Below are 14519 nucleotides of genomic sequence, written 5' to 3'. Positions count from 1 at the left end.
ATTAGGCATTTGACTGGTATAACTTGATATAACAGGAGTGAAAGACGGCGAGAGAGAGAGAGATAGAGAGAGAGACGACGAGAGTGGCCAGGGCCTTGGGCAGCCGAACGCAGAGAGAGAGAGAGAGAGAGAGAGAGAGAGAGAGAGATAGTGTTTTATTTTTATTTTTTTGGTTTTAATCCTAAGTTCAGATCCACAGTTCGGATCAACGGTTCGGTTCGGTTCTACATGCCCCTAAATTGGAACTGAACTGTATCCAATGGTTCTTGGATTTTTGGAACCGGTGCAGTCTAGAATCGGACCAAACTAGACCGTTGGATCGATTCCGGTCCAGTTCCACGGTTCTACCAGTTCAATGTGCACCCCTACTTTGAACCATTACTACAACTCGGACCCACCACGGAAAACAGTGAGGATTGAATGCCTACCATTAAAAACTTCTTTGGGCCATAAAAAATTTTGATCAAGCTAATATTTATGTTTTCCCTTATTCCATGTCTACATTAACTTATAAATAGGTTGGATCTCAAATAAACATCATGGTGGGCCCTAAGAAGGTTTCAACTGTGGGTGTCACTATTCTATGGTGGGGTGAACTTGAACTTTGGATCTGCACCATTCCATGGTGGGCCACAGGCTTAAAAAAAAAGTCAATCCATGACTTGGGTGGGCCACACCACATACTATAGTTGAGAGGGGTTACCCTCCCATTAAAACATTCATAATCATATATTGGGCCCACTTAGATGTGATTCACAAATCCAGCCCATTCATTGTGTGTCCCACTTGGATGAGGGGTAGACCAAGCTTCAACCACATCCAAAACTCATGTGAGCCCCACCAAGTTCTTTTATATATTTTAAGATCTCTTCACATAGTTTTAGATGCTATGGTCCACCTAAGTTTCGTATACTGCTGAATTTTGGGATATCCCATAACTTAAAGGGGACATCAAATGCACAGTGTTGATGTTCTATACACATCATGGTGGGGCCCACACAGCTTAACCTCATGGGAAGTTCCAGGAGGTCGACCTTATAGTACCATTTCCCTATTTAGGTAACTCCTTCATGCGTGTTGCCCTAACCATGTAAGGCCCACCTTGATATACTTTTTGTATATCCATACCGTCCATATGTTTTTCTATCATATTTTAGGAAGTGATTCCAAATCATAGGAAGATCCAAATCTCAGGTGGGCCATACCAATCAATTTTCTTTTCCAAAATATCATTTTTTTTCGAAATCCATTTTTCAAAATTATTACCTTTATTCAATTTTCTTAAATTTTTTTTTTCAAAATCTAGATTTTTATTAAACCACAGCTTTTTTCAAAGTCTCAAATTTTCTCAAACATTATTAATTATTTTTTAAATTTCTCAACGATTTTTTTTTTTCAAAATCATAATTTTTTTCAACTTCTCAATTTTCTTTTTTCACAATGTCAATTATATATCAAAATCTCGATTATTTTGATCTCAATTTTTATCGAACTTCATTTCCTAAAATTTCAATTTTTAGTAAAATACGAAGGATGTAGGGTGGGATTTTTCATGTGATATTGAAAAGCATTTAAATATCAGTTTTAAAGCAAAATAATAATAATAATAATAACAATTTCCACTCAATTGATATAAAAACAAAACAAAACAAAATCGTTGCATTCAATCAATTGATACAAAAATAATCTTAAATATAAATAAATACAACTAGATCACTGAAATTCTATTTAAAAAACAATTCTTAGACAACAATAAAACACAAATTTGTGCCCTATTATACAAAAAAAAAAAACATGCAATAGGGGCAAAAGTCAATTAACGACAGAAAATGAACCGTCGCAAAAGCAAATAACATCCGTCACTAAATGTTATGTTGGGTTTTTGGACGGTACTTGCGACAGACCTAAATCTATTGCGAAATCTTAATTTGCGATGGATCAAATCAGTCGTAGATCTCATTTTAACGAAAGATTCTGGCCCGTTGTTAAATCTCGCCACTTTTTTAACTGCCATAATTTTCATAAAAATTTGCGCGGACTTTGTTAAATCATGCCTTCTTTTTTTTTGCGACGGACGAAGTGCGTCACAAATTCAAATTTTTGGTGGTGTTGGAAGTATACCTAGGGGTGGGCTCTTTGAAGATTGTGATGTAGGTTCCCTGATCCTTCTTTGCACATGGAGCTATTCCTTCCAGCTGAGCTGGCAAACCTTCCATTGTACCACCATCAAGAGGGGACCCAATGGAATGCCCCTTAGAAGCTACCCGAGTCTCAATGTCCCCCAGACCTTCCTTTGTGTTTGCTTGGCAGTTTGTGTTGAACTTATGGGATAACTTTCATTATGAATCCAATGATGATGATTTCAAAAGCATAAATAATGTTGAATTGTGCCAAATTGAAGTGATTTCTGTCAAGTTTTGCTGAAATTTTTTCTAGTTTTGCCAAGTTCCCTTAAGTTTCTCCCAAATTTATTAGTCTCAGATCCTCACTAGATGATTTTTTCTCAGAGTTAGGATGAAATTTGCTCAAGTAAATTGGGATGAGTTAAGTATTTTATATATTTTAAAATATGGTAGCAATAGTTAGGTCCACATGAGAAAATGTACAACAATTAGACTAGTACAATTGTTAATTCCATCTAATGTTTGGATATCGGCAATCCATGATGGATTCCATTTGTTGAACTTTTTGACTTGTTTGGACTGAGAGTAAACTAGGGAAATATATATTAACTATTCAAGCCATAAATTGAGGTTTGCTAAGCCTCACACACATAATATAACTTGTTTAAACCACACATGTCAAAGTGACAGCATGTGGAATTGACCCAACTCAGACTGGACTCAAAATCAAGGTTTGAAGGCCTGATGGAAACCAAAACCCAACTTGATCCAGGTCCTGGTCCTCAACAACAAGAGTTGTCCTAGAAAGACCCCAACCCCAATAAGCTTGGGTGTGGGAAATCTAGGACCCAACGGAACCCGACTTGTTAATTGCCATACTTAGGATCGGATCAATGTATACTCCTGCGTACCCAACATTACCCAACATGATACGTCATGGATGACACCGTATGTAAATCCAATGACTTCAATTGTTTTCAAATTTTGATTATTCTCACCTAACTCATTGTTATAGTGGAGCCCATGGTGTGGTCAATCAACTGCAATTTTTGGCACTTGCCTTCTGTTTTTTTTTTGTTAGCTTGTTAGTACACCCCACTGTCAGTTCACAGTTAGCACTTGTCTTCACATGTGGTAATGTAACCCATTTGTGCTAGGGGAGCCACAGGTGTACCAAAGAAATGGGATGGTTATCAGAATTTGCCCAATGTCCACACTCAACATACACTATGCAAACGCGGGCCATCTAATATTCATTTTGGTCTGATTTTCAAGACAAGCATCTCACCCAAATGATGATCGACGGATTGGATCACATACATGTGTGCCAGTTATATTTAGTATTCCTTGACAAATTAAAAATGGGAGATGGATAGCACAACTTGGAAAAATAAAAAATAAAAAATAAATCAAATAATCAAAATATTTAGTATTCCTCAACACTCATTAAAAATGGAGATGTATTGCATAACTTGGAATAATTGTATTACATCTTTTGTGGCATGTCATGTGACAAGCCTACATGGGGATGAATTGAATATAGAATAGACCATACACATCCAATGAATACAGTATAATAGAGTGGACGCATGTACTAATTATTTGAACAAATGCCAAAATATTATTTTACACAATATAAATAAAACATCAGATACGCGTTATCGACATTTGCACGGAGACTAGGATGGTAAATGTCATGATCTTCAATCACAACCACCCATTTGTTTTATCACCTTCAGGCTGCTAAGGAATCGTTTATACCATCGGGCGGATAGTTTTGGAGTTCTCTCCAACGTATTGGAGTCCACGTGATAAAGCCCGAACCATAACGTATACCCAAATAACCATTCAAAATTGTCAATTAGAGACCATATGAAGTAGCCTCTCACATCAGCTCCTTTTCTCAAAACATGATAATAGCATTGTTATGTGTTTAAAATTTAGTCTTTGAAACACATGTATCTTGTGTTCTAATTAGTTGTACATACATATATTCTCTATAAAATTATATGTATATACATAATAATAGATATATTTATCGACAAGAAAATGTATGGATGGATCCATTATATTAATTCCATCCATGTATCATAATTATTAATCCATATGACTTTATGCCAAAAGTCACTTAAAACCTATATATAACCAAACCTTAGCCATTTGGAATGCACCGAAATCTTCTATTTTCATTATTCTTTTTCGAGTCCATCATGTTTCTTGAGTAAGGTTAAAAGACGATAGTCCATTTCCTATGTAGTACAAACCTACAATAGACACTAATTTGGTACTCATATAAAATACAAACTCGGTAAGGTTATGGGCTCAACTGAATTTAGGAGACAGTAAACAAGAGCTCTATTATACCATTGGAAGATGTAAACTATCTTGAGAAGCCGCATCGCAACATGACTCTTAAGCCAAAATTCTTCTAGTAGGCCATCTATTGAATGGTGAATCTAGACATGCACATACTCATGCATACATACATGTAACAGGTATATCTATATATGAAAGAACCTACATACTTAGATGTACATGGTGAGAGGAATATGGTGGTATATTCATGGTAAATCGAAGGTATGTATGTAGGCAAAAGATGTTATTGTTTCTAGCCATTTCTAATAAAATACCTCATTGCTACCGTTAGGGAAGATATATAGCCATGCAGGTATTCTACTCTCTCCATGTCATTGAGCAGTTCTTTCTTAGAAACCATTTTTAGCATCTTGTGGGTAACCTGTAATGATAATACCATTCATGGTAAATAGACATTCTCTACTAAGCATTTTCTAATATACATAAATTATAAGAAAAATCCTCTGGAAAAGAAAAAGTTGACGAATAATTACATAGACACCCCAATATATTCATCATTTTTATAAGAAAAATAAATTGCATAAAAGCTCTTTTTAAAAAAATAATAATAATCATGAAATAATATCTAACTCCCTGTAACCAATCATTTTCCATGATAAAAATGAAAAGTTCCTCCCAAAATATTTAGGCAGAGAGGGCACAATAACATAACAAAAAATAACTAAAGATCCTTATAGCCATGTTTGTAGAAGTTGGAGAGGTTATGATGATTTAGCATCTTTGTTACACGGAAAAATGAATAATCTCATATGAGATTTCACCTTGGGGTGGCAATAGGCCGGGGTAGGGCTGGCCCTACCCAGCTTTAGAGCCCTGAGCTAAGGGGGCCTTGGCCTGACCCAAGCCCTAATGGGCTAAAGTGGCCTTGGCCCCCACCCTGCCCTGAACCTAGAGGGCTTGGCTAGGCCCGTTCAGGGCTGTTCCTATAAAATAGGTGCATGCCATGCGAACAGTTTGTGTACAATTGGTGAGTCTGTGTTTATGAATCATCATTATTTTTCAGAGAACCTAAGTTTCTTAGTGGCACACCTCTATCAAAAAAGATTGATATGCGCGGACTTGAAAAAGTGCATCAATATATTACTCACCATCTAAAGTAGGTTCACTAGTTGGATGGTTAGTAAGTGGTGCCTATATATCATCTTTCGGGCTCTACCAGAGTATCAAAGTTCTTTGGGTTGGGTCACCAGGGAAGGGCTATCTGGGCAGCCCAGCCCGTTGCCACCCCCAATTCACCACCATTTGAAAATTGGCAGTGACTCTTCCACCGCCCATATGAGACATTTCTATGAAAATTAGAACAGCCAAGCCACTGAGCAGATCTTTGGATCCAGTACAACTCAAAAATGATACCCAGCAGATAATAAGAACCATCTGATTTCTGTTTCCAAATTTTGGTTGACTGACGGTTCTTCTCTAACTATCCATTTGATGGCCACCAATTGGATGGTTAGGATTGTCCAATCAATGTAGGTTTTTTATTCTATGTCTAGATTGCAGAACTCTGCGTCACGTGTGATGATATGAGTCACTTAACGGTTTACAAAATGCTGTGAACTAAGGCCGAGAGTCATTTTTTTATAATAAAAGAAGAAGAAATAAAAGAAAGATTCACTTACCATTTTCTGTGATGTACATGGGCATATTATTGTATCTTTCCTTGATGTACATTACAATCTTTTCCAAACCCCACGGTACCATGTATATAATTGGCATTGCAGTCTACATAGAATAATCAAGAGATTTAGACAGTCAAATCAAAGGTGATATAAGCCTAATGCTCAACTTCACCAAAATGACTACTTTTTGCCCTTATGACTTACCCTTGTCCTCTCTCTCTCTCTCTCTCTCTCTCTCTCTCTCTCTCTCTCTCTCTCTCTCTCTCTCTCTCTCTCTCTCTCTCTCTCTCTCTCTCTCTCTCTCTCTCTCTCTCTCTCTCTCTCTCTCTCTCTCTCTCTCTCTCTCTCTCTCTCTCTCTCTCTCTCTCTCTCTCTCTCTCTCTCTCTCTCTCTCTATATATATATATATATATCAGATACACCCAAATTGCATGGAAAAAACATGCAGTCTTGCACATAGTGGAATAATGATTAATTCCAATAAAATCTAATTTATTTTGTAGTTTTCTTCGATCATTCGATGAAAATGTCGGCAATCTTGACCCCAATATCTGGAGCATTTCAGGAGGATAATCTCCGTAAATTATAGGATCCAAAAACCTGCAATTTGGGCACATTAATGTTTCTCCAATGAATAAAAATGTTCGCAAGAGAATAACTTATAATAAAATTGTAATAATATCAAAACAAATTGCAAGCACAGGAAGAAAATATTACAAATCTCTTGAATATTAAAAGGATGTATATGGTTGCACCAAATATCATAATATTTCACAATATTTCATGATTAATCAATCCAATTTAGTGTAAATTTTCATGATATTTCATGAGATTTACTACAACCGAACACACCAAAATGAGAATCATCAGCCGTGGGTCTCTACTCATGGCTCAGTGGTAGACACCATGTGCTTCAACATTGAGGTTCATGAGTATAAGTGCCATGTGGTGTGTGTGGGTGTGAGTGTGGGTGTAAAAAGAAAAAAGAAAATTATCAGCTGTTCACACAAGTAACAATGCCAGATCATCCGCTGCCAATTATCAGCAATCCACCTATAAGATCTAAATCCCAATTTGAAATGCACGTGGGAGATTAGGGTCTAACTCTTGGTAGACTCAGTGCACACAGAAACTAGGTGACCAGACGATCATAACTCTTCATATGAGGCCAGTTTGTTACAACTATCCATTTTCATGAGCCATAAACCACATGGCTAGAATCATCAAGTCAAAAGTGTTGCATTAGAATTATAAGAAATGCAAAGTGAGATCTATCTACTAGCTGTTTCAAGATGATTATTTTACCTATATTATTTCTCAGGCCGATCTTGACAGTCCCTTTTCATGCTAATGATCGGAAGCTTAGGATCATTCTATTGGCATGATTTTTGCACAATTGCTTATTCCTAATTGAATGAATGAATGACCAGTTTTGGTCCACAATATGTCATCTCATGTGCCATTTAAAAGGTTTAACGACCCATATATTAAGAAACTTCCCTAGAAGTTTTGTAACACACACATATATATTAAAAACCCTAATGGTCTCATAAAAATAAAAATAAAACCATCAAGACTTCAAAATTCACAATTATTTTTCCTGAAGTTGTAGATTTAGTTTACCAGGCAATGTTGAAAGCGAGGACCCGCTGAGCTGCCGAATGATCTGCCGGAAGATCTCTAAGCGGTTCATACCAAAAGGCACTCACCACGATCCCAATAGAACCTCCTTGTTTAGTCTTGAATCCACACCAAAAAAAAAAAGGAAAAAAAAAAAAGTGTGATAATTATGAAACAATAAGGGAAAATTAGCTTTTAAATCATTGTAATTCCTTTGTTTTCAAATGAAAGCTCAAGTATTTTTAGACTAAAACTACACCTCTCCTTGTTATGTCAGTGATTAGTGGAAAATGCTCCAGTGCACCTAGTGCATGAGAGCCTTCCCATGCACCCATTTTGGATTTTGGACATGTGGGATGACCATGTCATTGATGGAAAATGTCTATTGGATCTTACCAAATCTTAATGGGACACCTTGCAAAGAATGACCCTAACCATCCAATCAATAGGATGTGAAAAAGGACAGCCGTGATCATTCATATAGTAAAGTAAGATGTCCAATTCAGTGGATCCCACCTTGGACTGCTTGTTCTTCTAAACCACCACTTTGGTCAGAAGAGGACACCTACTAACCATCCAATCCATGGCCTAGAAAATGTATGGTTATGTGAAAAAGGCTTAACATACAAATTGCTAGAATCATTTGATGGGCCTGGTTCTTTATTTCTGGCCTGAGAAAAGAGTGTTGAAATGGATTGATGGTTTGGATTGAAGCATGAATACCCACACGTGTCCATTTCCAACCATGTGCATGCCAAGGTTCCAGTGCACTTAGTGTAGTGCAACAACACTCAACAATTCTGCTTATAACCAAGCATAACACTACCAATATTACGTATTTTGCATGTTTTCAAAACACTAAAACTCCATTCAGCTCAAAACCCAGTTGGTTCGAATCAACTCAAGAACTCAGAAGGAAGTCTCCTGAAAATTCATCTGAGTTTTTGTGAATTTTGTCAGTAACATTTTCTATTAAAAAAAAAAGTATAAACATTGTATAAATAAAGTCAAGTTGTGCTGAGTCAAGTCGTGTTCAAGTTTTCTTGAGCTTTGACCCAGCAAGTTTAAGTCAATATTGTCTTCTTGTTTTTTCTTTTTTGTAACTATGATTTCTTGCTTCTCTTTGATCCACAGGAAAACCCTAGTAATGAAGAAAGATCAAGTGACAACAAATTTCATACCAGCAAACTATAGTTCACCTGAATTACGAGAGAGAGAGAGAGAGGGATCAGATACCTGATATTTTCTCCTGTAAATATCAGTCGCAGTGGCATGGCACAATATGACATTATGACCTGCAATGTATGGCTCTATTGCAGAGTTGCGTGCTGTGCAATTGCCAAACGGTTCGGAACAACGGCTGGGAGGGTATATGCCAGGGAGGTAACCAGATTTCACTGAGAAGTTTGGCTCATTGAAGGTGGCCCAGTATTTTACTCTATCCCCAAAATACGTGAAGCAAACTTCGGTGAAATATCCATAATCTTCTCTGCAAAAGTAGTTATTAAAAACATAAAATCAGGATACCACACCATGTAATAGTAAACCACTGTGCACCCAGACTGCACCATGCTGCAGAGATGGTGTGCCTTAATACTATGCCCCAATTGTAGCTTTGGCACTAATAGAGGTGGCAATGGGTTGGGTTAACCCGTTGGCCAGTTAGCCTGACCCAGTTTTGAATCGGGTTTGGGCCAAGCTAAATGGCCAATGGGTTGGCCTTGGGCTAGCAAAATGTGGCCCAATTAACAAAATCACATGGTTAAAAGACTCAGTGATTCAACCACTCATTCGGTCCTGAGTCAAGTCGGGACTTGTTGGGCTGGGGTTGCAACCCAAGTGGGGGGAGGGGAAATGGGTCATCGGACTCTTCTGAGGCTTAAAATTCATTGTAAATGGGTCATGCCTGGGTTGAAGTTGAACCCTATCAGACCCAACTCTAACAACCCATGTGTTTTTTCAATAGGCTTGGACGGATGACCTAACCCAATTTGGCCCGAAATCCGGTAACAAACTAATAGAAGATTAGTATATACACATAAATATGATGTTTACACTGAATGTATGTATCCACTCATTGGTTACGCTATATTCGCTTCTTGCACATAAGTTGGGTCATGCCATATTAGGTCAGGTCAGTCAAACCTGATCCATTATTATTAAATGAGATGGGTATGGCTTGATGAATTTTAAGTGGGCCAGGTTCGGCTACAGGGTATTCGATCATGGGTTGCGTTTGGACCAGAGTCCTTGGCCCGTTAAGTCATTGGGTTAGGCCTGGACTGAGACTGAACCGGCCCAACCCCAACCCATCCCATTGCCACCACTAGGCACCAACCGCAACAATTATAACTATATAACGGCAGCAGATGATGGCATGGGAAGAAAACTTACTGTATTTTAGAATTTAACCATGCACCATATCGGTCTTCAAGTTCTTGAGGGAGATCATAATGGTTTAGTGTAGCGAATGGTTGGATTCCTGTTAACATATCAAAGATGAAAATAATGAATTAAAATCATTACACGTGTGTGTGTGGATATAAGATAGAAATGAAGAGTGTTTGCTACTACGTATCATACAACATGCGTGATGAACATCTATACCATCCATGTAGAGCCCACAGTGTACGTTAGTTGGTCTAGAATTTTCGCCAGTCCATTCATCAGATGAGCCAAAGTGCTGGATAACCTTGTTTTAGCTGTCCATTTCCTTATGCATTCTAGTCCTGATGAGTTGACTGGCCTGAAATCTGTGCCAGGACACCTACACTGCAAGGCCCACCTGATTGACAAATCAGATATTGCACACGAATGCCAGACTGCCAGCATGTAGATGGGTTGTACAGGCATGTAGGATTAGGAAATATGTATGTGTGGTGGATGGATTGTGGATGTTGTGCAGTAAAAAAACAAAAGGATGCTGTTACTTTTGAGAATGAGAGCATCAATGAGGTTGTTGTAAAATTCAATTCCTGCCTTATTAATCTCACCAAATCTTCTTCCTCCTATTTTCATTTACGGATATTAAAATGAGGATTAAGTCTCTATTATAACATGAACATGGTGAGTGGGTAAAACATCCAACCCGTCCCAAAGGTGGGCCCCACCATAAAGAACATTTAGCTAAAAAATTAAGCAAATCTTGTTTTTGGATGTGGCACACCGAAGAACACAGTGGACAACAGCTTATTTGGTCCAATCACAATTTGGGGTGCCTGATTAGTGGATTCGCCTGATTTTAGCACAATGTGATCTTCATGGTGGGGTTAACCTGCTGCACGGGTTGGTTGTCTCCCACATTTATCTAACAGTAAAATTCAAGAGATGTAAGTAAAACTACCTGGAAGGATTCTAGACCAGGAAATGGAAAATCTGTAGGAATTCACTCCAGGGAATGCATCAACTCAACGTCTTCCTGTTCATATTCAACAAGTTATCTACATGGAAAATCTGTAGGAATTCACTCCAAGGGAATGCATCTGATCGTTGTAATATCGGTGGGGTTGAGTATCTGGCTTCTGGGTTTAACACTGATGGCCCGACCATGTATGGAGGGTGCTTGAAATCTCCTAGATTTTATTTAGTCTATTTTCTTCCAATGGATATGGACTATCTCGATATTTTCTCTCAGCCACTGATCCAAGGGTTAGGATCTCCCAATATGAGAGATTTTTCAGGTATCACATAACCATGGTGGGGACATGTCAGGATAATGGTCTGGATGACCAAACAAAGGACATCATATGCATGTATATTCCTTTGGATGTGAATGGGCCAGGCATGCATGAAGTGCAATCAAGAGTTTTGGCTGTACCACACCAATGGGCCTAGGCCGACAGTTCAAAGGCCTGGCCATCTCATAAATAGGATGGGCGATTTTTATTTTTATTTTCTCTCTCTTTAAGTGCAATCTCCACTGTTAGATAATCATTGTAATCATGTGTTACAAATAAAATCAACGTGTGCCAATTGCATATAACATTAGCAACTCATTCAACAGGTCGGATCTTCTGATATCAATGGAACCCACTAAGCTTGTTGGATTTTTCTTGATTAAAAAATAAAAAATAAATTTATATACCATGCAGCGATGGTAATGGTCATCAGCAACATCTGCATTGCTTCCATCGTTGATATTTCCTGAAAATAGAGCACAAAAATTCAAAGAAATTTTAATTTGAAAATTTTATTTTACCATACCAAAAATACCCCAAATAAGAGGGGATTAAAAAAATAAATACCAACCTGGTTTGTGAGTGAAAACATCCCAATTGCTTAGACTTTTGTTGCCTTCTAAGTAGGCCCCTTCAATCTACCAAACAAAATATAAAAAAGGCAATTAAAATCAGTGTTGCATGCTACCATGTCCTTGTTTAGGGTGAAAGTGGGCCAGCCTGGGTTGGGTTGGGTCCAACCCAGAGCCAACAAGGCCTGCTTTGGGTTAGACTTGTTCAGTCAGAGGGCGCATGGGCTAGCCCTCGGCATGATTTGGTGACCCAGTGGCTAATTGGGCAGGCCTCATCCTGACATGATGGCAACCCGGCCCCGCTTATTTAATAATGTTAGCTTGGGTAGGGGCCAGGTTGCTGGGATGAGCCTAGGCACATATATTTAGCTCTTGGGGTGGGTCAGCCCATCATTTTCAGAAAATGCATGTGACACGTGTGCATCAAGAGTGCACCTTTTCTTGTTGCACACATGCATATATGCACCAAAGATTTCACTAAAATCTGTACTAGTTATTTGTAAAGAGAATGGACCACCTGTAAGGATTTTGATGTATGAAGGGTAAAGGATAAGCGAAGGGAAAGCCAGGATGACCGATCGGACTGGAGGTGCCCCGATTGGGCCATAAATGCAAGCGCTTGTGAACACTGCAAAGCTCTTGTAAAATTAAAATGCATATTTACAAATGGTACTTTACCTTTTGATCCTTTGCTTGTCACAAGCAGCAAGCAATAAAATCATGTTTTCTTACATAGTTGTGAAGATGTGGCCCAATTAGATGGCAGTAAACATGTTTCTGCTTATGGCAGCTTGCCTGATTGTTGTAATCTGATTGGGCCAAATCATCAAACACTACATTTAATGCAATAGTGCTAACAACATCGATAATGACAGTGATGTCAAGGACAAATCAGGATGTAAACAGAAATTTTCTGCTGGTTAGGATCCAAATTCTTCCAGAAAATGTCACCTCACCATCACTAACCTTGTTTGTACCATTTTCTATCATCACCATTATCCAAATGTAAATACTTCGGATTCTCGCACTGGTTAGCCAATATATTGAGTATGCTCCGACTCGAGCTCTTCAAAGATTGATTAGATTCCAAGATTGAGGGCCCACCTATTGCCCTCAAGCTGGGACAAACAACTTCGAAGCCTTCGGGTAGTGATCAATTCCAAGATTGATGGGCCCACCTTCTTCCCCCAAATCCCAAAAGCTAGAATTGATAGCTTCGAACCTTGGAATTAACCAATTCTAAGATTGATGGGCCCACCTACTAGTCAATTCCCAAAAGTTTGGATTGACAACTTTAGCATTTTTAAAAATTGATTAATTCTAAGATCAATGGAGCTCACGTACTGCTCCCAATTCCCAAAAAACCATCTGAATGAATATGGAGGAATTCACGAAATGTTGGCATTACAAAGGAAAAGCTAAAAAGATTGATCGCATGCTTTGTACCTGATAACATGAAGTTGAAGTTCCAAAGAGGAAATCTTGAGGAAATTGGCTCCGATCAACGACGCAGCTGATCAATGGAAAGATATGAAGAAGCACTGCTACAAATGCAAAGGATAACCTCTGCTTCAATGCTTTTATTACCATAATACCCTTGAAAAACATCGATATTACTGCTCTTATTTGGATTGGGTACCGAGGGATGGGTCAGATGCGGTTTTTATAGTGAAAAAAGAGGGGACCAATTAGGTGTGGCACCGGCCTTACCCAAGACGGTGCCTGCCCTTACTAAGGGGCCCACCTTGATATATGTATTTTATATCCACACGGTCCATCTGTTTTATAAGATTCGTTTAGTGCATGAAGAAAAAATGAAGTATATATAAATATCAAGTGGACCATATTAAGGAAACAGTAGTGATTGAACGGTCCACCATTAAAAAGTTACTGAGGGCCACCATAATGTTTTGGTAATGCTTATTTTCCATCCAACCCGTTGATAAGGTCAAATGAACCAGGATGAAAGAAAAACAAACAAATATCAGCTTGGTCCAAAACTTTTGTGGCCCATTATAATTTGCTAATGGTCAAACACTGCTTTTTTCCTATGTTATGTTGCATTTGAGATTTGGATCTCCTTCATTTTTGGCATCGTTCTCTAAATTGATATCTCAAAACGGATGGATAGTGTGGATATATAATATATATCGAGATTGGCCTCACGGTAAGGGGCGCACCATCTTCAGTGAGTCCGGGTTCGCACCGACTCCTCTCCCGCAGAGAAATTTCTCAACTCAAAATGTAAAGGGCGCGGATTGGCGGATTGGATACTCACAAGGTCAGTAGCCAAATGGCTATTGGAGTGACGTCATCAAGCTCTGTGGATCCCACCATGATGCATGTATTGTATCCATACCGTCCAACCATTAGGAGAGATAATTTTATGGTATTATAAAAGGAATGAGATAGATCTAAAGTTCAATTGGACCCCACCATAGAAAACAGTGGGGATAGTGACATCCACCGTTCAAAATTTCTTAGGGCCACAGTAATTCCCGATCAAGCTGATATATATATATATATATATAT

At 38.3% G+C, this 14519-nt stretch overlaps 1 pseudogene; it reads right to left on the bottom strand.

Annotated features, from left to right (window-relative positions):
* Positions 1-3532: 3532 nt before the first annotated feature.
* LOC131239006 (beta-glucosidase 18-like) lies at positions 3533-13660 on the bottom strand (annotated as a pseudogene).
* Between the last annotated feature and the right edge of the window lie 859 nt (positions 13661-14519).

This window comes from Magnolia sinica, chromosome 3, assembly GCF_029962835.1.
Source record: "Magnolia sinica isolate HGM2019 chromosome 3, MsV1, whole genome shotgun sequence".
Taxonomy (NCBI): Eukaryota; Viridiplantae; Streptophyta; class Magnoliopsida; order Magnoliales; family Magnoliaceae; genus Magnolia; species Magnolia sinica.
This window is presented reverse-complemented; position numbering and strand designations above follow the sequence as displayed.